General features: G+C 43.7%; 1 long non-coding RNA gene across 1 annotated transcript; it reads right to left on the reverse strand.

Moving 5' to 3' along the window:
- Positions 1–15,239: 15,239 nt before the first annotated feature.
- On the reverse strand, positions 15,240–16,664 carry LOC111098056. Its single transcript, XR_005366795.1, has 4 exons — positions 16,530–16,664; positions 16,064–16,113; positions 15,907–15,956; positions 15,240–15,522 (listed from the first exon to the last, which is right to left on the reverse strand). It is a non-coding gene; the product is annotated as an uncharacterized LOC111098056 (long non-coding RNA).
- Positions 16,665–19,129: the final 2,465 nt, after the last annotated feature.

The raw sequence follows: 19,129 nt of genomic DNA on the forward strand, positions 1-19,129 counted from the left end.
ACCTTGGTCTGCAGCCACATCATATAAGCATGTCTTTAATATGACTCGATGTCCCTTTATTTTCTGCATCATCATTATTCATGTACTTCCTGCCCACTGAAAATATCTTGAAATATCTCCCTTGTTAGTTTCTGCATTTATATTTTACTGGCTCTATTTTTTTAAGATTTATTTATTTTAGAGAGAGAGAGAAAGAGGTTAGAAGCAGGAGGGGCAGAGGCAGAGGGAGAGAGAGAATCTCAAGCAGACTCTACCCTGAGCACAGAGCACCTGAGGCTCGATATCACGTCCCCAAGATCACCACCTGAGCTAAAACCGATAGTCAGATGCTTAACTGACTGTGCTACCCAAGTGCCCCTTTATTGGTTCTATTCTTATTTTATGATTCTTTAGAATCTGTCCTTTTTCAGGACAGAATAATTCCCACTTTTAACTCATAAGTTAATTTTCTGTTGTTATTGAATACTTCTAGAGTTAGAGTTAGAGGTTTATAATTGGAGAAGACCTTGGAGATGGCCTATCCCCACCTTGCTTCCAAGGCAGGAATTGGCCCTACAATAGCCCAAGCAAGTGGTCATCCAATCTCCACTTAAAACATCCTCAGTGCCAGAAAGCTCACTCCCCCAAAAGGCACCTCAGCCACTCTTGGGCAATCTCAATTGTCACAAAGGTCTGCCTTCCAGGGCCTTTTGTTGAGTCTGCCCACCTGATATGCTGAGCCGCTTGCCAGCAAGAGTCACGTCTGTCCCTGAATGACTTCAGCCCCTGTGTTAGTTTCCTGGGGTTGCCACAAATGGAGTGGTGTAAATAACAGAAATTTATATCTCTTTTTTTTTTTTTTTTTTTTTTTAGAGTTTTATTTATTTATTCATGAAAGCCACACAGAGAGAGAGGCAGAGACCTAGGCAGAGGGAGAAGCAGGCTTCCTGCAAGGAGCCCGATGTGGGACTTGATCCTGGATCCTGGGATCATGCTCTGAGCCGAAGACAGACGCTCAACCACTGAACCACTCAGGCGCCCCAGAAATTTATATCTCACTGTTCTGGAGACAAGAAGTCTGAAATCCAAGTGTCAGCAGCATGGATTCCTTTTGAAGCTGGGAGAGAGAATCAGTTCCATCCCTTCCTCTAAGCTTTTAGTGATTCACTGGCAATCACTGGCGTCCCTTGGCTTATAAATCTTTGCCTTCACAGTCACCTGGTGTTCTCTACCTGTGTGCATGCCTGTCTCCAAAATTTGTGTTATAAGGACTTTGGTGGGTCGTATTGGAGATAAGAAGGTCCACCCTTCTTCAGCTCATCATAGCTAATAACATCTCAACAGCACCATTTCCAGATAAGGTCATATTCCCAGGTAATAGGGAACTTGGATTTCGGTATATGAATGGCTGTTATGGGTTCATAACAGCCCCTCTTCCGCAGATGAGCCCTGTAGATATATGAAGGCACTTGTGTTATCCGGAGGTTTCCCTTTGCCTGCTTTAACAATCTCCAGCTTTTTGCCAGCCTCTTCTGTCCTGGGAGTCTCTTCTGAACACACTCTTTGTCGGTGCCTGAAAGGGTGGCACCCTGCCAGCTGGGCTCCGAGCTGTTGCTTCTTCAGCCTGCACCTACTTCCCCATGTGAGTGCTGATCGAGTTCGCACTCTGGGCTGCCTAGGCGTGCAGAGCATGGGTTCTGTTGATGGCAGATCCTGCTAATCTTCCCTGGTCTCTATCACATGGGCTGCTCTGAAACCTGGCCCCCTCCATCCCGTGATAGAATACTTGATTGCCTTTCCAGAGCATCAGTGAGACAAGCTGGGCCAGAGAGAGATCCTTTTGACACTTTGCTAGAAACTTCCTATCCAGGTCAGACGCAGTGTCACCCACTTATGGGTCTTTTGGTCACTTTCCCATTCCCATTATTGAAAATCAATGTCTAGTTTTCAAATCAAATCCATCACAAAAACAAAGATAAAAGTCAACTGCCCTGAAGCTACCTCCTTTGCTAATCCCGAAGCTAAAATGTTAGAAGATACCCAATTTATTTGGCAAGTTCAGTTTTTCACAAACATGCTACATTAGCTTCTCAAAGTCCTGTTGTATTGCTCACCGAGCCTTTCTCTCGTAAGATTTGCTCCATTTTCTTGCAAAATGTTGAAATTCCCAGTTGTATGTTTTCCCTGGATTATTTCCAGGGAAATAATGCTTTCCTATTTTGGAAATCGGTCCCATATGTCTTCTTTTAATATTTCTGATAAATCCCCTGATCATGATTCATATTTTTCAGTCCTTTAATAAGTGGACTTCTTAAGCAATTGTTCTGATCAGTTTTCTAATTGGGGCATGGGGAGGGCTACTCCTTCAAATCTACTGATCCGTATTCTTTCCAAGGGCACTTTTCCCTGGGTTGGCTTCCTTTGTAGATATCACAGAACGAAGGCAGAGCCAGAAAGAAATCTGTAAACAGAAATAGGGTAAAACAAGTAGCAGGTTTAAAGGTGGGGGTCGGGGATAGTCAACTGTTTTCCCAAATTCTTTTTGTGAGAATGTGGGAGAAGGGAACCAGAAAGGTGTTCAGAGTGGAGCATGTCTGGGAACAGGAAGAAGAAAGGTAGAGATAGAATAGGATCAGGGAAGGACCCGAATTGCCTTGGTATGAGAACAAGGTAACGCTACCAACCCAAGCAACATCTAGGTAACGAGTCGAGGCCCTAATCCTTTCAGGACAAGTTCTGGAATCTCTGGAAAGCAGTGGCATCCCTGGTGTATTGGGCATGAGGAGCAGGGGCATTAGTTAGGAACCCCTCCTCTGTGCCTCGACATTTATTTTTAGGTATCAGTTGTCGTATTCAATAACAGTTATCTCTCTTTGCTATTTAGTTTTAAGACTAGAAATTAGCAATTTCAAAGGAAGAAATCTCAGTTTTAAAGATACTCAAAGTCAGCAAAATATTTCAGGCATGCACTAGAATTTACAACATATTAAACAAAAATACACTACCTCACAGTCTGCACCCCTGCTTCACTGTCTTGGATTTTTAAAACAGAAATTCTAAGAGGTCATAGAAAATAACAATCGATTGGACCCACCCTTCATTGTTCTATCCTTACAATCTCGTACCGAGACTGATGTTTTTCATCTAGTGTTGAAGTGCAGGCATATGTTTTATCACAGGAGCTGAAGACGTCACCTGTACACAGTGTGAACTCAAAGGATTCACTACTTGCAAGAATTCACTCCCAAAAGGAGCATGAATGTGTGTCTACTTGGATGGCTGAGGATTTCTGAATTAGCTCCCACATAAAATACAGTATTTATTCAATGATAAGCAATGAAAATGTGCTAATGTATGTGTGTGTTTATGTATCATACACAGAATATAAACATATAATCAAAACTCAACGGTGACTGCAGCAATTCTTTGCCTTAGACCAGCAAAAGATTTTGCGAGGGGTAGAGGGGAAGACCATTTTTATCACTGGTATTTCTTAGACTCACTGGTGCATGTTGAAGAGAAAAGGCTGGCCAATACCACACCTGTCCCTAGAGGGTTCAGCTCTTGCTACGCTCTCACTACCACTGCTGGACAGTCACGAGGGTGGCAAGCAGGGCAGCTCGCTCAAATATGGCCAGAGGGCTGCTTGGGCAAGGAGGAATTGGGGTCTAAGATAAGGGTCTGTGTTGTTGGCGGTGTCAGATTATGCCTGGTTGTTTCATTTCACGTACGTATGCTTTGTCTCCTTGACCTGACTAGTATCTTCAGGGCACTGCCATCAAGAGTCGCTTGAAGGCCTCCCACCCCATTTTGTGCTTCTCTGAATGGTCCCAGTCCTCGGCCTGGCCCTCTTCATACAGCACAGTGTTTGGTTCACTTCGAGTCTTCCGTAAACATCTACTGATAGAGGGATTTCTCCAATCGACATCCTCTCTGTGCTGTTTGAACTCATGAATCATACCCTCCTCTTCTGTTCATTACCTACCCCAGTGGACTTGCTTTTCTCTAACACTGTTACATAAGACTCTTGATTCCCTGCAACCCTAGTATCTCATCTTCACTCTTTCAGCTTCTGCTACCTCAGAAGACCAACACAGGGGAAGGAAGGAAGGCAAGCAGGCAGGAAGCAGAGAGAAGATCCCCCAAAGATTTCAGTGCACTGGATCCACCTGTGATCATTCGGATACAGGTTCTTTGTACCCCCAGGGCCTCGTGAGGTCTCCCATCATCTTTACAGAGCAGAAATGCCATACCCACAGAGGCGTCCCAGGGCCCGGGTGGAAGGGCCAGGGGGGTTGCAAGACGCCACCCTTAGGAGATTCTGCAGGCCCTTGTCTGTCTTCTTGGGAGCCAGATTCAGCTCTGCGAGTTGGAGCAGTTCTTTCTGCCCACCCCCAGACCCGCAGTTTAGTTCTTCATTAAAAGAAGGTCCACAGAGGGGCTTAAACACAAAACTCCCTATAATGGTGAATACTCAGAATTACTTTCCACCTGATACTGCTTCATTTAATTGGACTAAAGCAGGCTCCCCTGGCTCCAGGCTCCCTTGAAATCCTGCCCAAATTTGCCTGGCTCCTACGTGGGCCTGAGTAAATATGCAGCAGGTGCGCCGAGGGGTTGTGAGCCGGGCTCCCATGAACTGTAATGGTTGCTGCATGACTGACTCCCCAACTCCTCCGCCCTCCCACTAAATCCCAGGACCCTCCCTGCTTATGCAAAGAGCAGGCTCCCCAGTGTCGTCTTATGAAGAAGTGGTAGAGCAATTTCATTTAATATTGCTAGTGCTTCCATTAACCTGAGTATATTGCTCTCCATCCTCAATTTAAGACTCCCTCTTTCTCTTGATTATCGCTGTATTTCAGAGCGCCTGAATGTCCTCCCCAGACCTCTAAGCCAGCCTGGAATAACTTGATGATGGAAAGCTATGGTTCCTTGAGGTTTCTGGCTTCAGAGGAATGCAACCTTCCTGTGCCCCACCTGGAGGTCTTAGAAACCAGCCTGGGGCCTCCATTGTGCTCTGAGCATGGCTCCCTCTAGTGTGCTTCCATGTTCTCTGTACTCCCTCTCTCCTCCCTCCTTCCTTTCTCTTCTTTCTTCCTTCTTGTTTTTTCCTTCATCATTCTCTTCTTTTTGTTTGTTGAGATTTGTGGGACAAGAAAGTGTTTCACAGTTTTGTTGAGGAGAGTGCACAGAAGTCTGTTATGGACTAGTTAGAATGCACTGGGTTAATATTTAGATGTCTGGGACTCTATATGATTGATTGATTCAATCATTAATTCAACAAATGTGTATCAGGTGCCTACTGTGTGCCAGGCATTCTCGTAGTGCTTGGGGATGAATTATGAGCCCAACTGGTAATGGTTCTTCTTTCATGAAGCTTAAAATTTAGTAGAGAGAGAGAGAGAGAGAGAGAATAAGCAAATGCATTTAGAGCAGATGATCATAAATGGTATAAATAAAAATAAAGCAGGGTTAGGGATTAAAGAGTAACTGGATGCCACCATGAGTGCTCTGGTATACATATACCTTGTTTGAATGATAGAGGCCTCTCTACCTCTAAATTCTACATCATCTACAATAAGGATGATGGTAGGAATGGGCTAAGGACACACCCATCCTGGGGAAAGTAGAAATGGCATGTATCTGAGTCAACTGTCCCCACCTCATAGCCTTCCTGGTCATGGCTTGGAAGATGGGGCAGGACCCCCAGGCCTCTGAAGAGCGCCCTGGGAGCATAAGGCACTGATGTGACCACAGAAAGCAAAAAGATCACTACCATAGCCCTTCACGCTACCACCACTGGTTTACTAAATCCCAGGAGATACGCATAACCCCCATCCAATGCATGCTGTGGGAAGCCAAGGACAGAAAGAATGCTGGCTTTTCAAATCTATGATAATTGAGCTGATAGGCTGCATCTTCAGGGAATGGTCCACTGCAGCCTGGCCAAAGGAGAACATAGTCCTCTGACCTCAGCAAAGAATGGGGATCATGGGGCCAAATTTTCAAAGACAGGACAGCACTCTAAGAAACAGATGCTAAGCAAAGGGTACGAGAATCATATGCCTTCCATAAAGATGAGTTTCTAGGTATCTGTATGCAACTAAGAAAGAATGGGGGAAAGTCTTAGAGTTGGTCATACTTGGGTTTGGGTCCTGGCTTCACAAGTTTCTAGATACCTGGTTTGGGGGGATTTAGTAAGCCTTGCTAAGCTGCAATGTCTTCGTTGGTAGGATGCACCAAGCATATCTTATTCAAAAATTTGTTGTGAGGATTAAAAGAAAAATATTAAGTGGATAGTGCTGGGCATAAGGTAAGAGCCTGGCACTGAGATGATGACCAAATGTCATTTCCTGAGATTGTGCTTAAGTAGAATGATGTCTCGATTTTTTTGAAGACTAAAGAACTTAGGGGTAAAATATCATGTCTATAACTTACTTTAAAATATTCCCCCAAATATTAAATATTAAAATATTAAATATTAAATATAAGTAAATATAAGCATCTTTCCCTCCACCATGGAGAACTTCTAGCCAGCACAACACTTACCCACTTTTATTCAAAATCTTGTTAACATCAGTCATTGTCTTGGTTTAAAAACTTTCTACTTGTCAACAACTCTATATTTATACCTCCAAGCCAGACCTCTCCTAGGAGAACTTCCGATTCAAATACTTAACTGCCAACTTGACATCTCAAAGCTAGATGTCCCAAATGGAATGGTTGATTCCCATCCCAACCCTATCCCAACTAGCTGGTTCCCTGCCCTAGCCCCAGCCAACCTTTCCCATCTCAGTAAATAGCACCACCATTCACCCAGATACTTGGGCCAGGAATCCTCAGGATAGTTCTGACCCCTCTTCCTTTTTCATCCCTCACATCCAGTCCATCAGTGTTCCCTAATCCACCCGCTTCCCGCCCTCTCCACTGCCACCTTTCTGGACCATGACAACAGCCTATGAAATTAATCTCTCCCCTTCAGCTCACAGAAGCTTTGTCACTCACCTGCTTAAAACTATGCATGCATAACTTCCCTTATGCATACGGTGAAATCCAAGCACCTCCCCTCGGCCTGGGACACCAGGCATGATTCCCATTTTCTTTTCCACCTTCTCCCTTCTCCTCCTTTTCACTCCTCTCTTTCTCACTGCACTCCAGCCACACTGGCCTCCTCTTCATTCCTGCAACAAGCCAATCTCCTTTCCTTCTGTAAGCTTGAGTTCTCTCTCCCTCCTTCTTCCCATATCCAGCTCCTTCTCATCCTTCAGGTCTCAACCTACATTTTACCTCTGAGTATCCTTCTGTGACCCTCTTAATCCCAGTTAGGACCCTCGGCCATTCTTTCTCATAGCACACTGATCTGATAGTGTGCTCCTTCGGAAGAAGAAGGGTAATCTATTTACCAAAATATACCCAATGCCTCACGTAGAGCTCATTGAATATTTGGTCTATAAATGAATGAAACAATTAAAAATTCCACTACCCCCCCCCAAAAAAAAAATCCACTACTCTCATTTCAAATCCCTCAGCTCTGCATCCCACACCTTGATCCTCAGCCACAGGTATCAGGCCACCCCTTTGGCCAGGCCCACTGTGGCCACAGAGGCCCCTCTCTGCAGAGCCTCACACTTCCTATCTCAGTAGGTTCCTCTGTATCTGCCTCCTAGGACTGTGCTGCTCTTCAAAGGTGGATGAAAAGTTCTCTTTGCTCCAACACACTTGAGTACACATGTGTATGTGTCAATTGCGTGCAAGTGTATGCAATATGCAATCTTGTATTTCTCTTGCAACAACTGCTGCCCCTAGGTTGCCCATCCGACAACTCCCGAGAAATGGGACCGTGCAAATGTTAACAACGGACTACAGACCACTCCTTATTGAAGTTGGGCCCCATGCGAGGCCTTCTCCCTGTGCTTTCTGAGGTGGTTTCCTGCTGTTGCCGAGGTCAGCACTGAGACCAGCTTTGAACATGGAAGCCTCTCCCATCCCAGGGCGACTCTGGCTTTCCTATCAGACTCCACACTAATGAGAAGTGAATGCTGCAATCACAGGGCGCCCTCTGAGGTCGCAATTACGTAAGGATTATTAATGAAGCAACAATGTCAAAATTGTGTGAAATCAAACTCAGATTTAAGTACTTAAAATAAACAGATATAAAGTAACAGATGTCCCGTTTTGTTCTCAGATGATTTCATCCCTTGTTAAAAATAAATGTCTGGCTTGAAAGGAAGAAAAAAATAAAAGGGAACTTTACTTCCATGTTAAAAATTAATTGAATCCAGAGGTTGGTAAAGTAACTAAGTGGTGTGGTTTTTTCTTTTTTTCTTAAGGCAAAGATATATTTGTGTTGATTTTTATTTCAGCAAGTAATGAATTCATTGCATAGCCCCAACTTTGATAGACCAAACTCACATCCTTTGAAACCCAAAGGGAAAATTTCTCCATAGTTATTATGTAGATAAGAATGGGGCCCAATGTATCTATCTGAGGAGAATTTAGTTCCATGCTAAACCCCCAAGGATACAACAGCAGACGCTTCAGAAATCACAAGTCCTAACTGTCATTCTCGCAGCCACGAGAATCCCATTGAGGTGCTCTTTGCCTTGGAATCTCAGTGTGGAAGTCCCAGAGAAGACTCCTACTGAAATTAGTAATGGGAAAGGCAAATTAGGTCATCTTGTCCGTCCCCCTGCCAGCTTCCTACACTGTGGTTAATTTTCTCCTCCTTTGATCAGATACATTTTAAATGTTTCAAGAGATGAAAATTGCACCAGTTGTCTCCCTCCAGAATTCCGTGGTCTACTGAAGTTACGGGACTCCATATTCTACTTGTGAATGTGGGGTTTTTTCCAGGAGTGGAAGGCTGTTTGTGGGTTGGGGGCTGCCTTGCCTCCCCCAAATGGCTCCTCCGGATTTCTGGTTTTGGCCCAATCCATAGGGATTAGAAATCCAGAGGAATGTTCATCTGTCCCAAATCACAAAATGGCCCCGGGAATATTCAAAGGAAATAATTTATTTGTAGAATCTGACAAACCAAAGGGATTGATACTGATGCCCTTTGAATAAAAGATGGAGCAGCTCATAGCCCTAATGCCGGCTCTCTGTGCAAGACAGTAACATGGAGCAACATTTATTGGAGGGGGATAAATAATCCAGATAAGAAACCACATGTTTCCAGGCCAGAAAATACATGTGCTTTTAAGCTGTTAGCACTTTGAAAAGTAAAAATATTTCATATTTTTGAATGAATTAAATTTCATTACCCTTATTGCAAATCCCCACCTTTGAACCCCACACCTGAGAAAACCAGCATCGGATTAGCAATGAAAAGTAAACAATGGGATCATGGTGATGGTTGTACTACATCGTCAAGGCACTTAATAGCACTGAACTGTACACTTCAAAATGGTTCAAATTTTTTTTTAAGTCTAAAAATGAAGCCTTTCTAACTGTAGGAGGAGGAAGCGGGGAGCTCCTTTATGCAACGGGATGAGTGGTTGGCAGTGCTGGAAAGGCTGGCATCTTCAGCCTTGCTTTAGAGCACACACCCTAACTCTGGGTGATGAGGAATGGAACACCAAAGTGCACAGCAGGCAGGGAGTTAGAGACCTGGGGGTTGGTATGGCTTTGCTCAGCTCCAACCTGCACTTCTCTGCATTGCACTCTACATGCCCTCCAGAGACAAAGAGGGCGGGACAACATGCCTTTGGGAGCCATTCCAGCCCCAGAAGACACTGCTGTTGCCAACTCCCCATCTAGTCTCCTTCCCTACCAACTAACAGAACCTGCATTTTGGTTTTGAGTGTCCACTCTGCCCAATTATTTAAAACAACAACTCTAAGATCACTCCCCTGCCTCCCTTGCAGCATGTGACTTCGTTGTTCTGACTGATGATCCTGGGGAGGTAGCCCCTTTGCCTCTTCCCCTTCTGCCTTCTTCCTTTGCTCCTTCCTGTTTGCCATGCTTCAGGAGCCCTCGTGCCACCCTGGGGAGGAAGGCAGAAGAGAGGAGGAGGCTTGGCCAACAGTGACATTACAGAGCTGTCGTACAAGCCCTTGCAGGGGCAGAAAATTGTCCCTTCTACCCTTCTAGGCTTTGTTAGCTGGTCTAATAATTAAATTGATGTAAGACAGATTAACAGAGAAAAACAAGTTTAATTTTGTCCATTCGGGAACCACAAAGATATGAGACTCATGGGCAGTTGAGGCTACTATGCCATCCCTAGCTGAGGAATGGGTTAGAAACCTAGGCCTTCAAAGGGGAGGAGAGTGATTCACAGGAGGATAAAAAGAACAGATGTTTAGTAATTAGATGTCTGTCCTACCATACAGATAGGTCTTTCAGATAAAAATTTCTCTGGTGATAGCTCTCTAGATGGGCCAGACTCCCTACCTAATTTTTTTTTTTTTTTTCATTTAAGGGAGAGGCAGAAGTTTCTTCTGAGTCAGCTGGGTCTTGATTGCCTTCAATTCAAAATAATCCTATGCCCCAGTGGGATATTTTGGGGTGGCATATTCTGGTCTCCTCGGACAGACAAATCAGTAGCATCTGTGTGTGCATGTGCACGTATGTGTACCCGCAAGTGTGTATACATGCACATGTGCATGCTTGTGTGTGTGTGTGTGTGTATGTTCTCCTGGAACAAATAAACATCTTTACTTGTTTAAACCATGGCAGGATGGCTTTCTGTTACAGCCAGACACATTTTTAACTGATATAAGCTCTATGTCATGTCATTTGAAATTCCACATTACTCCTTTGAATGAAGTGCTGAAGGCCAGTGTTAAAATACAGATGCTCTGAAAGGGAACATTTTTAAGTTACAACAAGCCATTGACATCTTACTTCAAGTGAGTTCATCAAAATAGCTGTCTGGTCCAATAGCAAGGGCAGGCCAGGGGACAAAGGGTCTGGATGTAGGGAGGGTGCAATGAAGCCTCCAGCTGAGTCCCTCTGGGGACTGAGTTCTGGGGCCCAGGGCTGCGAGAGGCGAGCAATGCTTGAGGACCGATAGAGCACAGTTAGAAAGGATGTGGAAAAGGCCAAATTCGTCCTTGAACTTGTCTCTTGTAGAGGACGCTTCAACTCTGAGCAGCACCTGAAGGCCCGGGGGGTTCACAGAAACTGCTCTCAGACATTTAGAAGGAAGGTGGGAGAGCTTTATAAAAATCACCTGGAAGTTTTGACTTCAATTCAAAGATACATCTGCTCACAGTTTCTTTGCCTGCAAAGTGTGCTTCCCTCCCCCACGGCCTCTGCTTTACATCTCACCCTGCTTTAAGAGCCCACTCAAAGCCCAGAGCCTGCATCCACCCCTCCGGCTCCCCAGGACCCTCTCAGCGTGCTGTGCTGGCTTCCAGCTCTTCCCTCCCAGTTCAGATGGGCACAAGCCTCAGCCCCTCCTGGTTGACTATCCCCCAGGACTGATCTGGCTCTGATTTGCTTTGGTATCTCCTGCAGGACCTCAGGTCCTATGGCCTACTTTTTTGGGGGGCGGGGGGGACATTGAATTATACACTTTTTATTGTAGTGTAGTTGACGCATAACGTTGCAGTAATGTCAGGTGGACCACATAGTGATTCAACAACTGTATACATTGTATACCACAAGCGTAGCAACCATCTGTCACCATACAATGCTATTACAGTGCCATCGACTATATTCCCTATGCTGTGCTTTTCATCCCTGTGACTTATTCATTCCAAACTGGAAAACTGTATTTCCCATTCCCCCTTAACCCATTTTGCCCACTCCCGTCTCCCTTCTCCCCTGTGGCAACCATTAGTTTGTTCTCTGTATTTGTGAGGCTGTTGCTACTTTTGTTTTTTTGTTCATTTGTTTTGTTTTCTAGATTCCACATGAGAATGAAATCATATGGCACTCTCCATCTGACTTATTTTCACTTAGCATAATACCTTCTAAGTCCATCCAAGTTGTTGCAAATGGTAAGATCTCGTTCTTTTTTAGGGCTGAATAATATTCGTGTGTGTATGTGTGTGTGTTTATATATATCTCATATCTTCTTTTTCCATTCACCTGTCAGTGGACACTTGGACTGCTTTCATATCTTGGCTGTTGTAAATAAGGCTGCAATAAACATAGGGCTGCGTATATCTTTTCCAATGAACATTTTTGTTTTCCTTGGGGAAATACCCAACAGTGAAACTATTGACTCATATGGTATTCCTATTTTTAATTTTTTGAGAAACCTCCATACTGTTTTCCACAATGTTTACACCAATTTACACTCCCACTAACAGTGCACGAGGGTTCCCTTTTCTCTGCACCCTTGCCAGTGCTTGTTATTTCCTGTGTTTTTGATACTAGCCATTCTGGTAGTGGGAGGTGAGATCTCACTGTGGTTTTGATTTGCAGTTCCCTGATGGTGAGTGATGTTGAACATCTTTTCATGTGTCTGTTGGCCATCTCTGTGTCTTCTGAATTGCATACTTTAAATGCATAAATCTTATGGTATGAAAATTATATCTCAATAAAACTGTTTTTTAAAAAGATGAATGGCTGGGTTTCAGAGGAAAGCAATGAAAGTACAATATGCTTGAGAAACACTCATTTTAAATAATAAATAGTTTCTTTTAAAATAATCGCACAGTTTTGCCTTTCTCAAGTTTGCATTGGCTATTCAGGGTCTTTTGTGGCTTGATACAAAATTTAGGGTTGTTAGTTCTATTTCTGTGAAAAATGCCATTGGCATTTTGATAGGAACTGCATTGAATCTGTAGATTGCTTCGGGTGGTATGGACATTTTATCAACAATAATTCTTCTAATCCATGAGCCTGAGATATCTTTCCATTTATTTATGTCATATTCAAATTCTCTCATTAATGTCTTACGGTTTTTAATATACAGATCTTTTACATCCTTGGGTAACTTTATTCCTAGGCATTTTATTCTTTTTGATGCAATTGTAAATAGAATTGTTTTCTTAATTTCTCTTTCTGATAGTTCATTATTAGTGTATAGAAACACAACAGATTTTTGTGTATTGATTTTGTATCCTGCAACTTTACTGAATTTGTTTATTAGCTTTAACAATTTTTTATGGGATCTTAAAGGTTTTCTGTATATATTATTAGATCATCTGCAACAGTGAAGGCTTTTATTTCTCCTTTCTTTCTTTCTTTCTTTCTTTCTTTCTTTCTTTCTTTCTTTCTTTCTTTCTTCTTTCTTTCTTTTTTCTTTCTTTCTTTCTCTTTCTTTTGGCAAAAAGAGAGTAAGTACTGGAGGGGCAGAGAAAGAGGGAAAGAGAAAATCTTAAGCAGGCTCTATGCTCTGTATAAAGCCCAATGTAGGGCTTGATTTCACAATTCTGATATTGTGACCCGAGCTAAAATCAAGAGTCTAACACTTAGCCAACTGAGGCAGGACTACCCAGGCATCCCTCTTTCTTTACAATTTGGATGCATTTCATTTTTTTTTTCTTGCCTAATTGCTCTGACTAGGACTTCCAATACCATATTGAATAAAGGTGGCAAGAGTGGGCATCCTTGTCTTCCTTCTGATTTTAGAGGAAAAGTTTTCAGCTTTTCACTGTTGACTATATTAGTTGAAGGCTTGTTAGATATGTCCTTTATCATGTTGAGGTATGTTCCCTCTATATCTACTTCATTGAGTTTTATCATAAGTGGATGTTGAACTTTGTCAGATGTCTTTTATGTGTCTATTGACATGATCATGTGACTTTTATCCTTCATTTTATGTTAAACCATCTTTGGATCCCTGGAATAAATCTCACCTGATCACAGTGTATGATCCTTTTAATATATTGCTGACTTCAATTTGCTAATATTTTGTTGGGGATTTTGCATCTATGTTCATCAGAGATATTGATCTGCAATTTTCTTTTCTTATGTCATCCTTGTTTGCTTTTGGTATTCAGGTAATGCTGGCCTCATAAAATGAATTTAAAAGAATTCCCTCCTCTTCTATTTTTTTTTACATATTTTTAAAATTTAAATTCAAATAACATATAGTGTATTATTAATTTCAGAGGTAGAGATCAGTGATTAGTCTTATTTAATACTCAGTGCTCATTACATCACATGCCCTTCTTAATGTCCATCACCCAGGTATCCCATCCCTCACCCCCCTCCAGCAACCCTCAGTGTGTTTCCTGTGGTTAAGAGTCTCTTATGGTTTGTCTCCCTCTCTGATTTTGTCTTATTTTTTCTTCTCTTCACCCGTGATCCTGTTTTGTTTCTTAAATTCCGCATATGATGATATGATAATAGTTTTTCTCTGATTGACTTATTTCACTGAGGATAATATCCTCTAGTTCCACCCACGTGGTTGCAAATGGCAAGATTTCTTTTTTTGATGGCTTATATATACACCACATCTTCTTTATCTTTCATCTGTCGATGGACATCTGGACTTTTTCCCTATTTTGGCTATTGTGGGCATAGCTGCTATAAACATTGGATGCATGTGCCCCTTTGGATCACCACATTTTTATCTTCGGGATAAATCCCTGGTAGTGGCCTACTTTAAAGCTAACATTAGTTGAGTGCTCACAACAAGCCAGGTACCACTCTAAGAACCAGTTCCTTCGATCCTCAGTCTTCTGGCCTTGTCTTCACCCAAGTGAGGGGCCAGTGTTGTCCTAACAGAATAAGGGCCCCATTCTGCTATGTAATAATGCTGGGCCCATTCACTCTACCCTCTTTTCTTCCCTCAAACCCTCACTCTGGATAACCTCCTGGCTTCTGCTACCAACAGTGTCATGCCCTTAGCTATTTCTGCTGTTAAAAGATACACCAGGGATCCCTGGGTGGCGCAGCGGTTTGGCGCCTGCCTTTGGCCCAGGGCGCGATCCTGGAGACCCGGGATCGAATCCCACATCAGGCTCCCGGTGCATGGAGCCTGCTTCTCCCTCGGCCTATGTCTCTGCCTCTCTCTCTCTCTCTCTCTCTCTCTCTCTGTGACTATCATAAATAAATAAAAATTAAAAAAAAATTAAAAAAAAAAGATACACCAGTCCCTCCCTATAAAGTGCTTTTTTTTTTTTAAGGCTTATTTATTTATTTGAAAGAGAGAAACAGGGAGAGTGTGAGCAGATGGAGAGAGAGAATCTCAAGCACATGCCTCATTGAGCATGGAACCCCACATCGGGCTGGATCCCAAGACCCTGAGATTATGACCTGAGCCAAAATCAAGAGTCCGACACTTAACCAACTGAGCCACCCAGACACCTTGCTATAAATTTTTTAATAAAGGAAATGACTTCATCATGAGACTCAGATCAAGAGGCAAGGAAACAAGGGTCCTGGAGAAAGAGTGTCCTAAGGAAGAGGGCCTGGTGAAATTAGTCTTACACAGCACAGAGGAGGAAGACCTCATTGCTAGGCACCCAAATAACCTCAATAAAATAATCCAATGGGGGTAGCAGGATAGTCCTTGAGGGGTAGAGTTAAACGTGTGGATTGAGGCATCAGAAAAATGTGGTTCATGTCCCTACTTTACCACCACCTCACTTTGTGATCTTGGACAAGTCACTCTGTGTCCATTAGCCTCAGTCTCCTCATCTGTAAAATAGAGATACAGTTCCATTGGCTCACGTCTCCTACATTTCTGTGGGAATACAACAAGAGAATCTGCATAAAACACTAAGGGCGTTTCAGCAGGGGAGACTTAATACCAGAAATTGGTACTAATATTTTGGAAGGGCTGTTGGAGCCAAACCAGGAAGGCAGTGTTACCCAGAGAGAGATCAGAAACTGCAGGAAGACACTACCCTCTGGGACAGGAGGCACTGAATGGGACGGGGGGGTTACCCACAGCTCACAAACTCTGTCTCCTGAGGCCGCTCGGGCCACCACCACTGCCATACTGAGGAAGCCAGAAGACCGTGCCCTTGTGGGGGCTGCTGCAGGAACCCAACAAACCCACAGGTGCTGCCACTCACTAACCGTGTTACAGCGGCCTATGGTCACCTTCCATCGCCTGCTGCTGCTGCCACCTGCTGCCACAGACACTTAATTAATTAGTTAAAATATTAACATAATGACTTCTCCCTTGTTCCCATGTCCCAAGATTCTGTGAGTGCTTGTCAGCAATAGAACCTACCCGAAGCTGACAAGGAGGTCTGGGAAATATAGTCTTCAGGCTTCTGAACCCTGGATACAGAGGAGAAAAGCAGGGTGAGTATGGAGCTAAGAACCAACTAAGAAATCACCAACACGAGCAGTTAGCGCAATTCAGGTACTTAATTATGTTAACTGTCATCATCATCATCGCCATCATCCTTGTTAATTCTGCCAACAACAAGCAGTGGAACCTCAATTTCACTTCTCTGGGTTTCAATTGCTTTGTCTTTAAAGTGAAAGAGTCAGAATGGATGAGTACTAGATCCCTCTCAACAAAGAATTTTCTTCTTTCCCTCACTTTTCCAATCAACGAACATTCGCTGAGCACCCAGTATGAGCAAGGCACTGATAGAAAATTGGCACGATGGGGTTTGCACTAAAGATTACCGTCTAGTGATGGAGACAAATAAATGAATAGCCATGCTACGTAGTAATCATGAGCTCACCTAGCTAGTTAAGAGCAAAACAAACCGACTCCAGTTCAGTACTCTTCCCTGTTTTTCTCGTCACTTCCTTAGCTGTTCTAGCAAATTCCACAGTCGGGGAAATTATCTTCTTTTGCCTCTGGGTGTGCACAGAACCTCCAATAAGCTCCATTTCCCATTGTTCGTCATCTACCCCCTCCCCCACCTGGGCTCCAATATCAACTTGTCAATGATGTAGCAGGGAGATGAGCTACAGAGCGGGTCATCAGCCTGGGGCCCTGGTCAGCACCTGCAGAGCAATCAGGGTAATAAGGGATGTAAAAATATGAATGCTCTGGGTCTCCATGATTTCCCTGTTTGCCCAATCCGTCACTCTGCTACCCATGGATTTCCCACTATTGCTCATGACCCTAATGTGGAGTGGGAGACCCTGTGTATTCCATCTCTTATTCCTGCTCACTCTGAATGCATTTCAAATATTGCCGTGGAAACGTCAATTCCCCAAGCCGAGAAGACCCCCGTTTCCCAGAAGCTACTTCTACAAACTCTAGAATATAGATGAGCCTGGCCCAATCACGCGCTACATCGGGACCCAGCGGATTTGCAGCACACCTGCATTGGAGGTAAATCGATTGGTGCTTCTTAATCCTGGCTACTACCAGGCAGGTTCTCTCCTACTCATTGAAGCTTAGTAGCAACATGCCCTTCACTGTAAAGAGAATTCTTTGTCCTCTCACTTGGGACTAAAGGTCAAAGTTTAAATCTATATTTAATGCCATTTTCTGAAAACTGGATTTGCGATTCCCTTTATGTTGGTATTACATATCTTAAGGGATTTCAAGGGGAGAAATCTGGGAAGCCCAGTTTCTGAGAATGACCTTTACTTTAAATGTGTAAATAGGATGGAGCTTTTGTTTCTGCTTTTTAAACCTTCTAATTGTGCTTCCAAAGACAGTTCTGGAAAGCATGGGCTGTGCGGAGTGGTTGCACAGCAGCCACTTTGAAAAGCAGAGACTTTGATTTTTGTCTTATGCAGATAGAAGGCCGAAGGTTAATGGCTCCTGCACCGTTGGCCTGCTAGGGACAGTTTCTTTAGAAGCTTTGTACCTTGAGCTACAGTGATCCCTCATTAGAATATGCAAATAGTACGGCCTTTAAGTGCCTCGGAAAAGGGAAAGTTCAAATTTACTTAATTCTATTTTTCCTCTGAATTTTATAAAACATTATTGAAGTGGCATCAGAATATCATTCAGAATGTCAGTTTTAGAATATTTCAAATATTTACCTAACGGTTTTTTAAACGGCCGCTTTCACAGTCTGAATGTGGCACTAAAGGCAGATCTAAAATTGACTTTCCTCACTGCATAAGCTCAAACTTGCATATTTAAAAGGCAGCGATAGGGATTTCTCAGTTTGCTGAGTGTCTCCAGGCATGACCAGGTAGGTAGGTAGATCGATAGGGAGGTTGGTGGGTGGGTAGGAATAATTGCAATATTTAATAAATATACCATGATAAGCTTATTTTTTCTAAGGTCGACCACATGTTATTATCACATAATCCCCTACCCTCAGATTTCCTAAAATTTGGCATGTGTTATTTTGAAACATGACATGGTTGTATCCAAAGAAGGGAGGCTCTGGAATTAGAATTTTCATGACTCAACAACATAATAAATTCTGTCCCCAGGAAGCTCGCTCTCTGGGTCCTACTGTACGCTCTGCCCTCGTGTCTCCCTATCACTCCGGCAGCTAAGACCCCAGCAACTTGCCAGACCGTCTCTGGGTGCTTACTCTCTCTGCACAGTGTCCATCCATAATAACCTGGGAGGGGTAGCTTTTCTGCAGATGAGGCCCAGGAAAGGGCACAATGTGCCCACATTCAATTCCAAACTGGTAGGACCAGGCTTCAGCCCCAGGCCCTCCTGACCAAGAACCCACACACTCCACCTGATTTCACTCTGCTGCAAAGTGAAGTTCACTGGGCTCCCACCTTTGAAAAATGGACTCTTCTTTTTTTTGAAGACGGCCACCTCTTACAGTATTTATTTTTTTCTTTCACCCACACATGTCCTCCCAGGCCCCTGCCTCCTCCATCAGAGGGCCAACTCACAAACAGTTTGTGGCAGATTTGGGCTGGTGTGGCAGTCACTTTAAAGAGCAAACCGGATCTCTTTGTGGTCAGCACTAAGCTGGCCCAGACCGAGCAAAGCTGTGCATGCCTGGGGCAGATCTGTTCACAACTTATAGCCACAGTTGAACTTAAGCTTTCAGAGAAGCATCTAAATATCCACTTTTTGATTGCCCCCAGATTTCCTCTGCCGCTCATGGTCATTTATGCCTTAACCATCCCCTCCTGCCAGCTACTTCTGGCCCAGGAGCACCCCTTAGCGACACAGCACTTCTCTCACCCGGTCCCCTCATCATTTTCCTGGTGGGTCTCGGTTTCTTCCCTCTTAGAAGCCAGGCTCCTGTGGGCTTTGTCCCTGTGCTGCCATGGAGCTGTCACTGAAACCACCGTAGACCCTTGCCTTTCCAGAATGGCCAGTCTCCCGTGTCCCGTCTGGCATTCTTTATTTAGCCGTGGCTGCCTTAGGCGAAGCTGATTAAACTCGCCTCCTCCA

Source organism: Canis lupus, chromosome 11, assembly GCF_011100685.1.
Source record: "Canis lupus familiaris isolate Mischka breed German Shepherd chromosome 11, alternate assembly UU_Cfam_GSD_1.0, whole genome shotgun sequence".
Classification (NCBI taxonomy): Eukaryota; Metazoa; Chordata; class Mammalia; order Carnivora; family Canidae; genus Canis; species Canis lupus.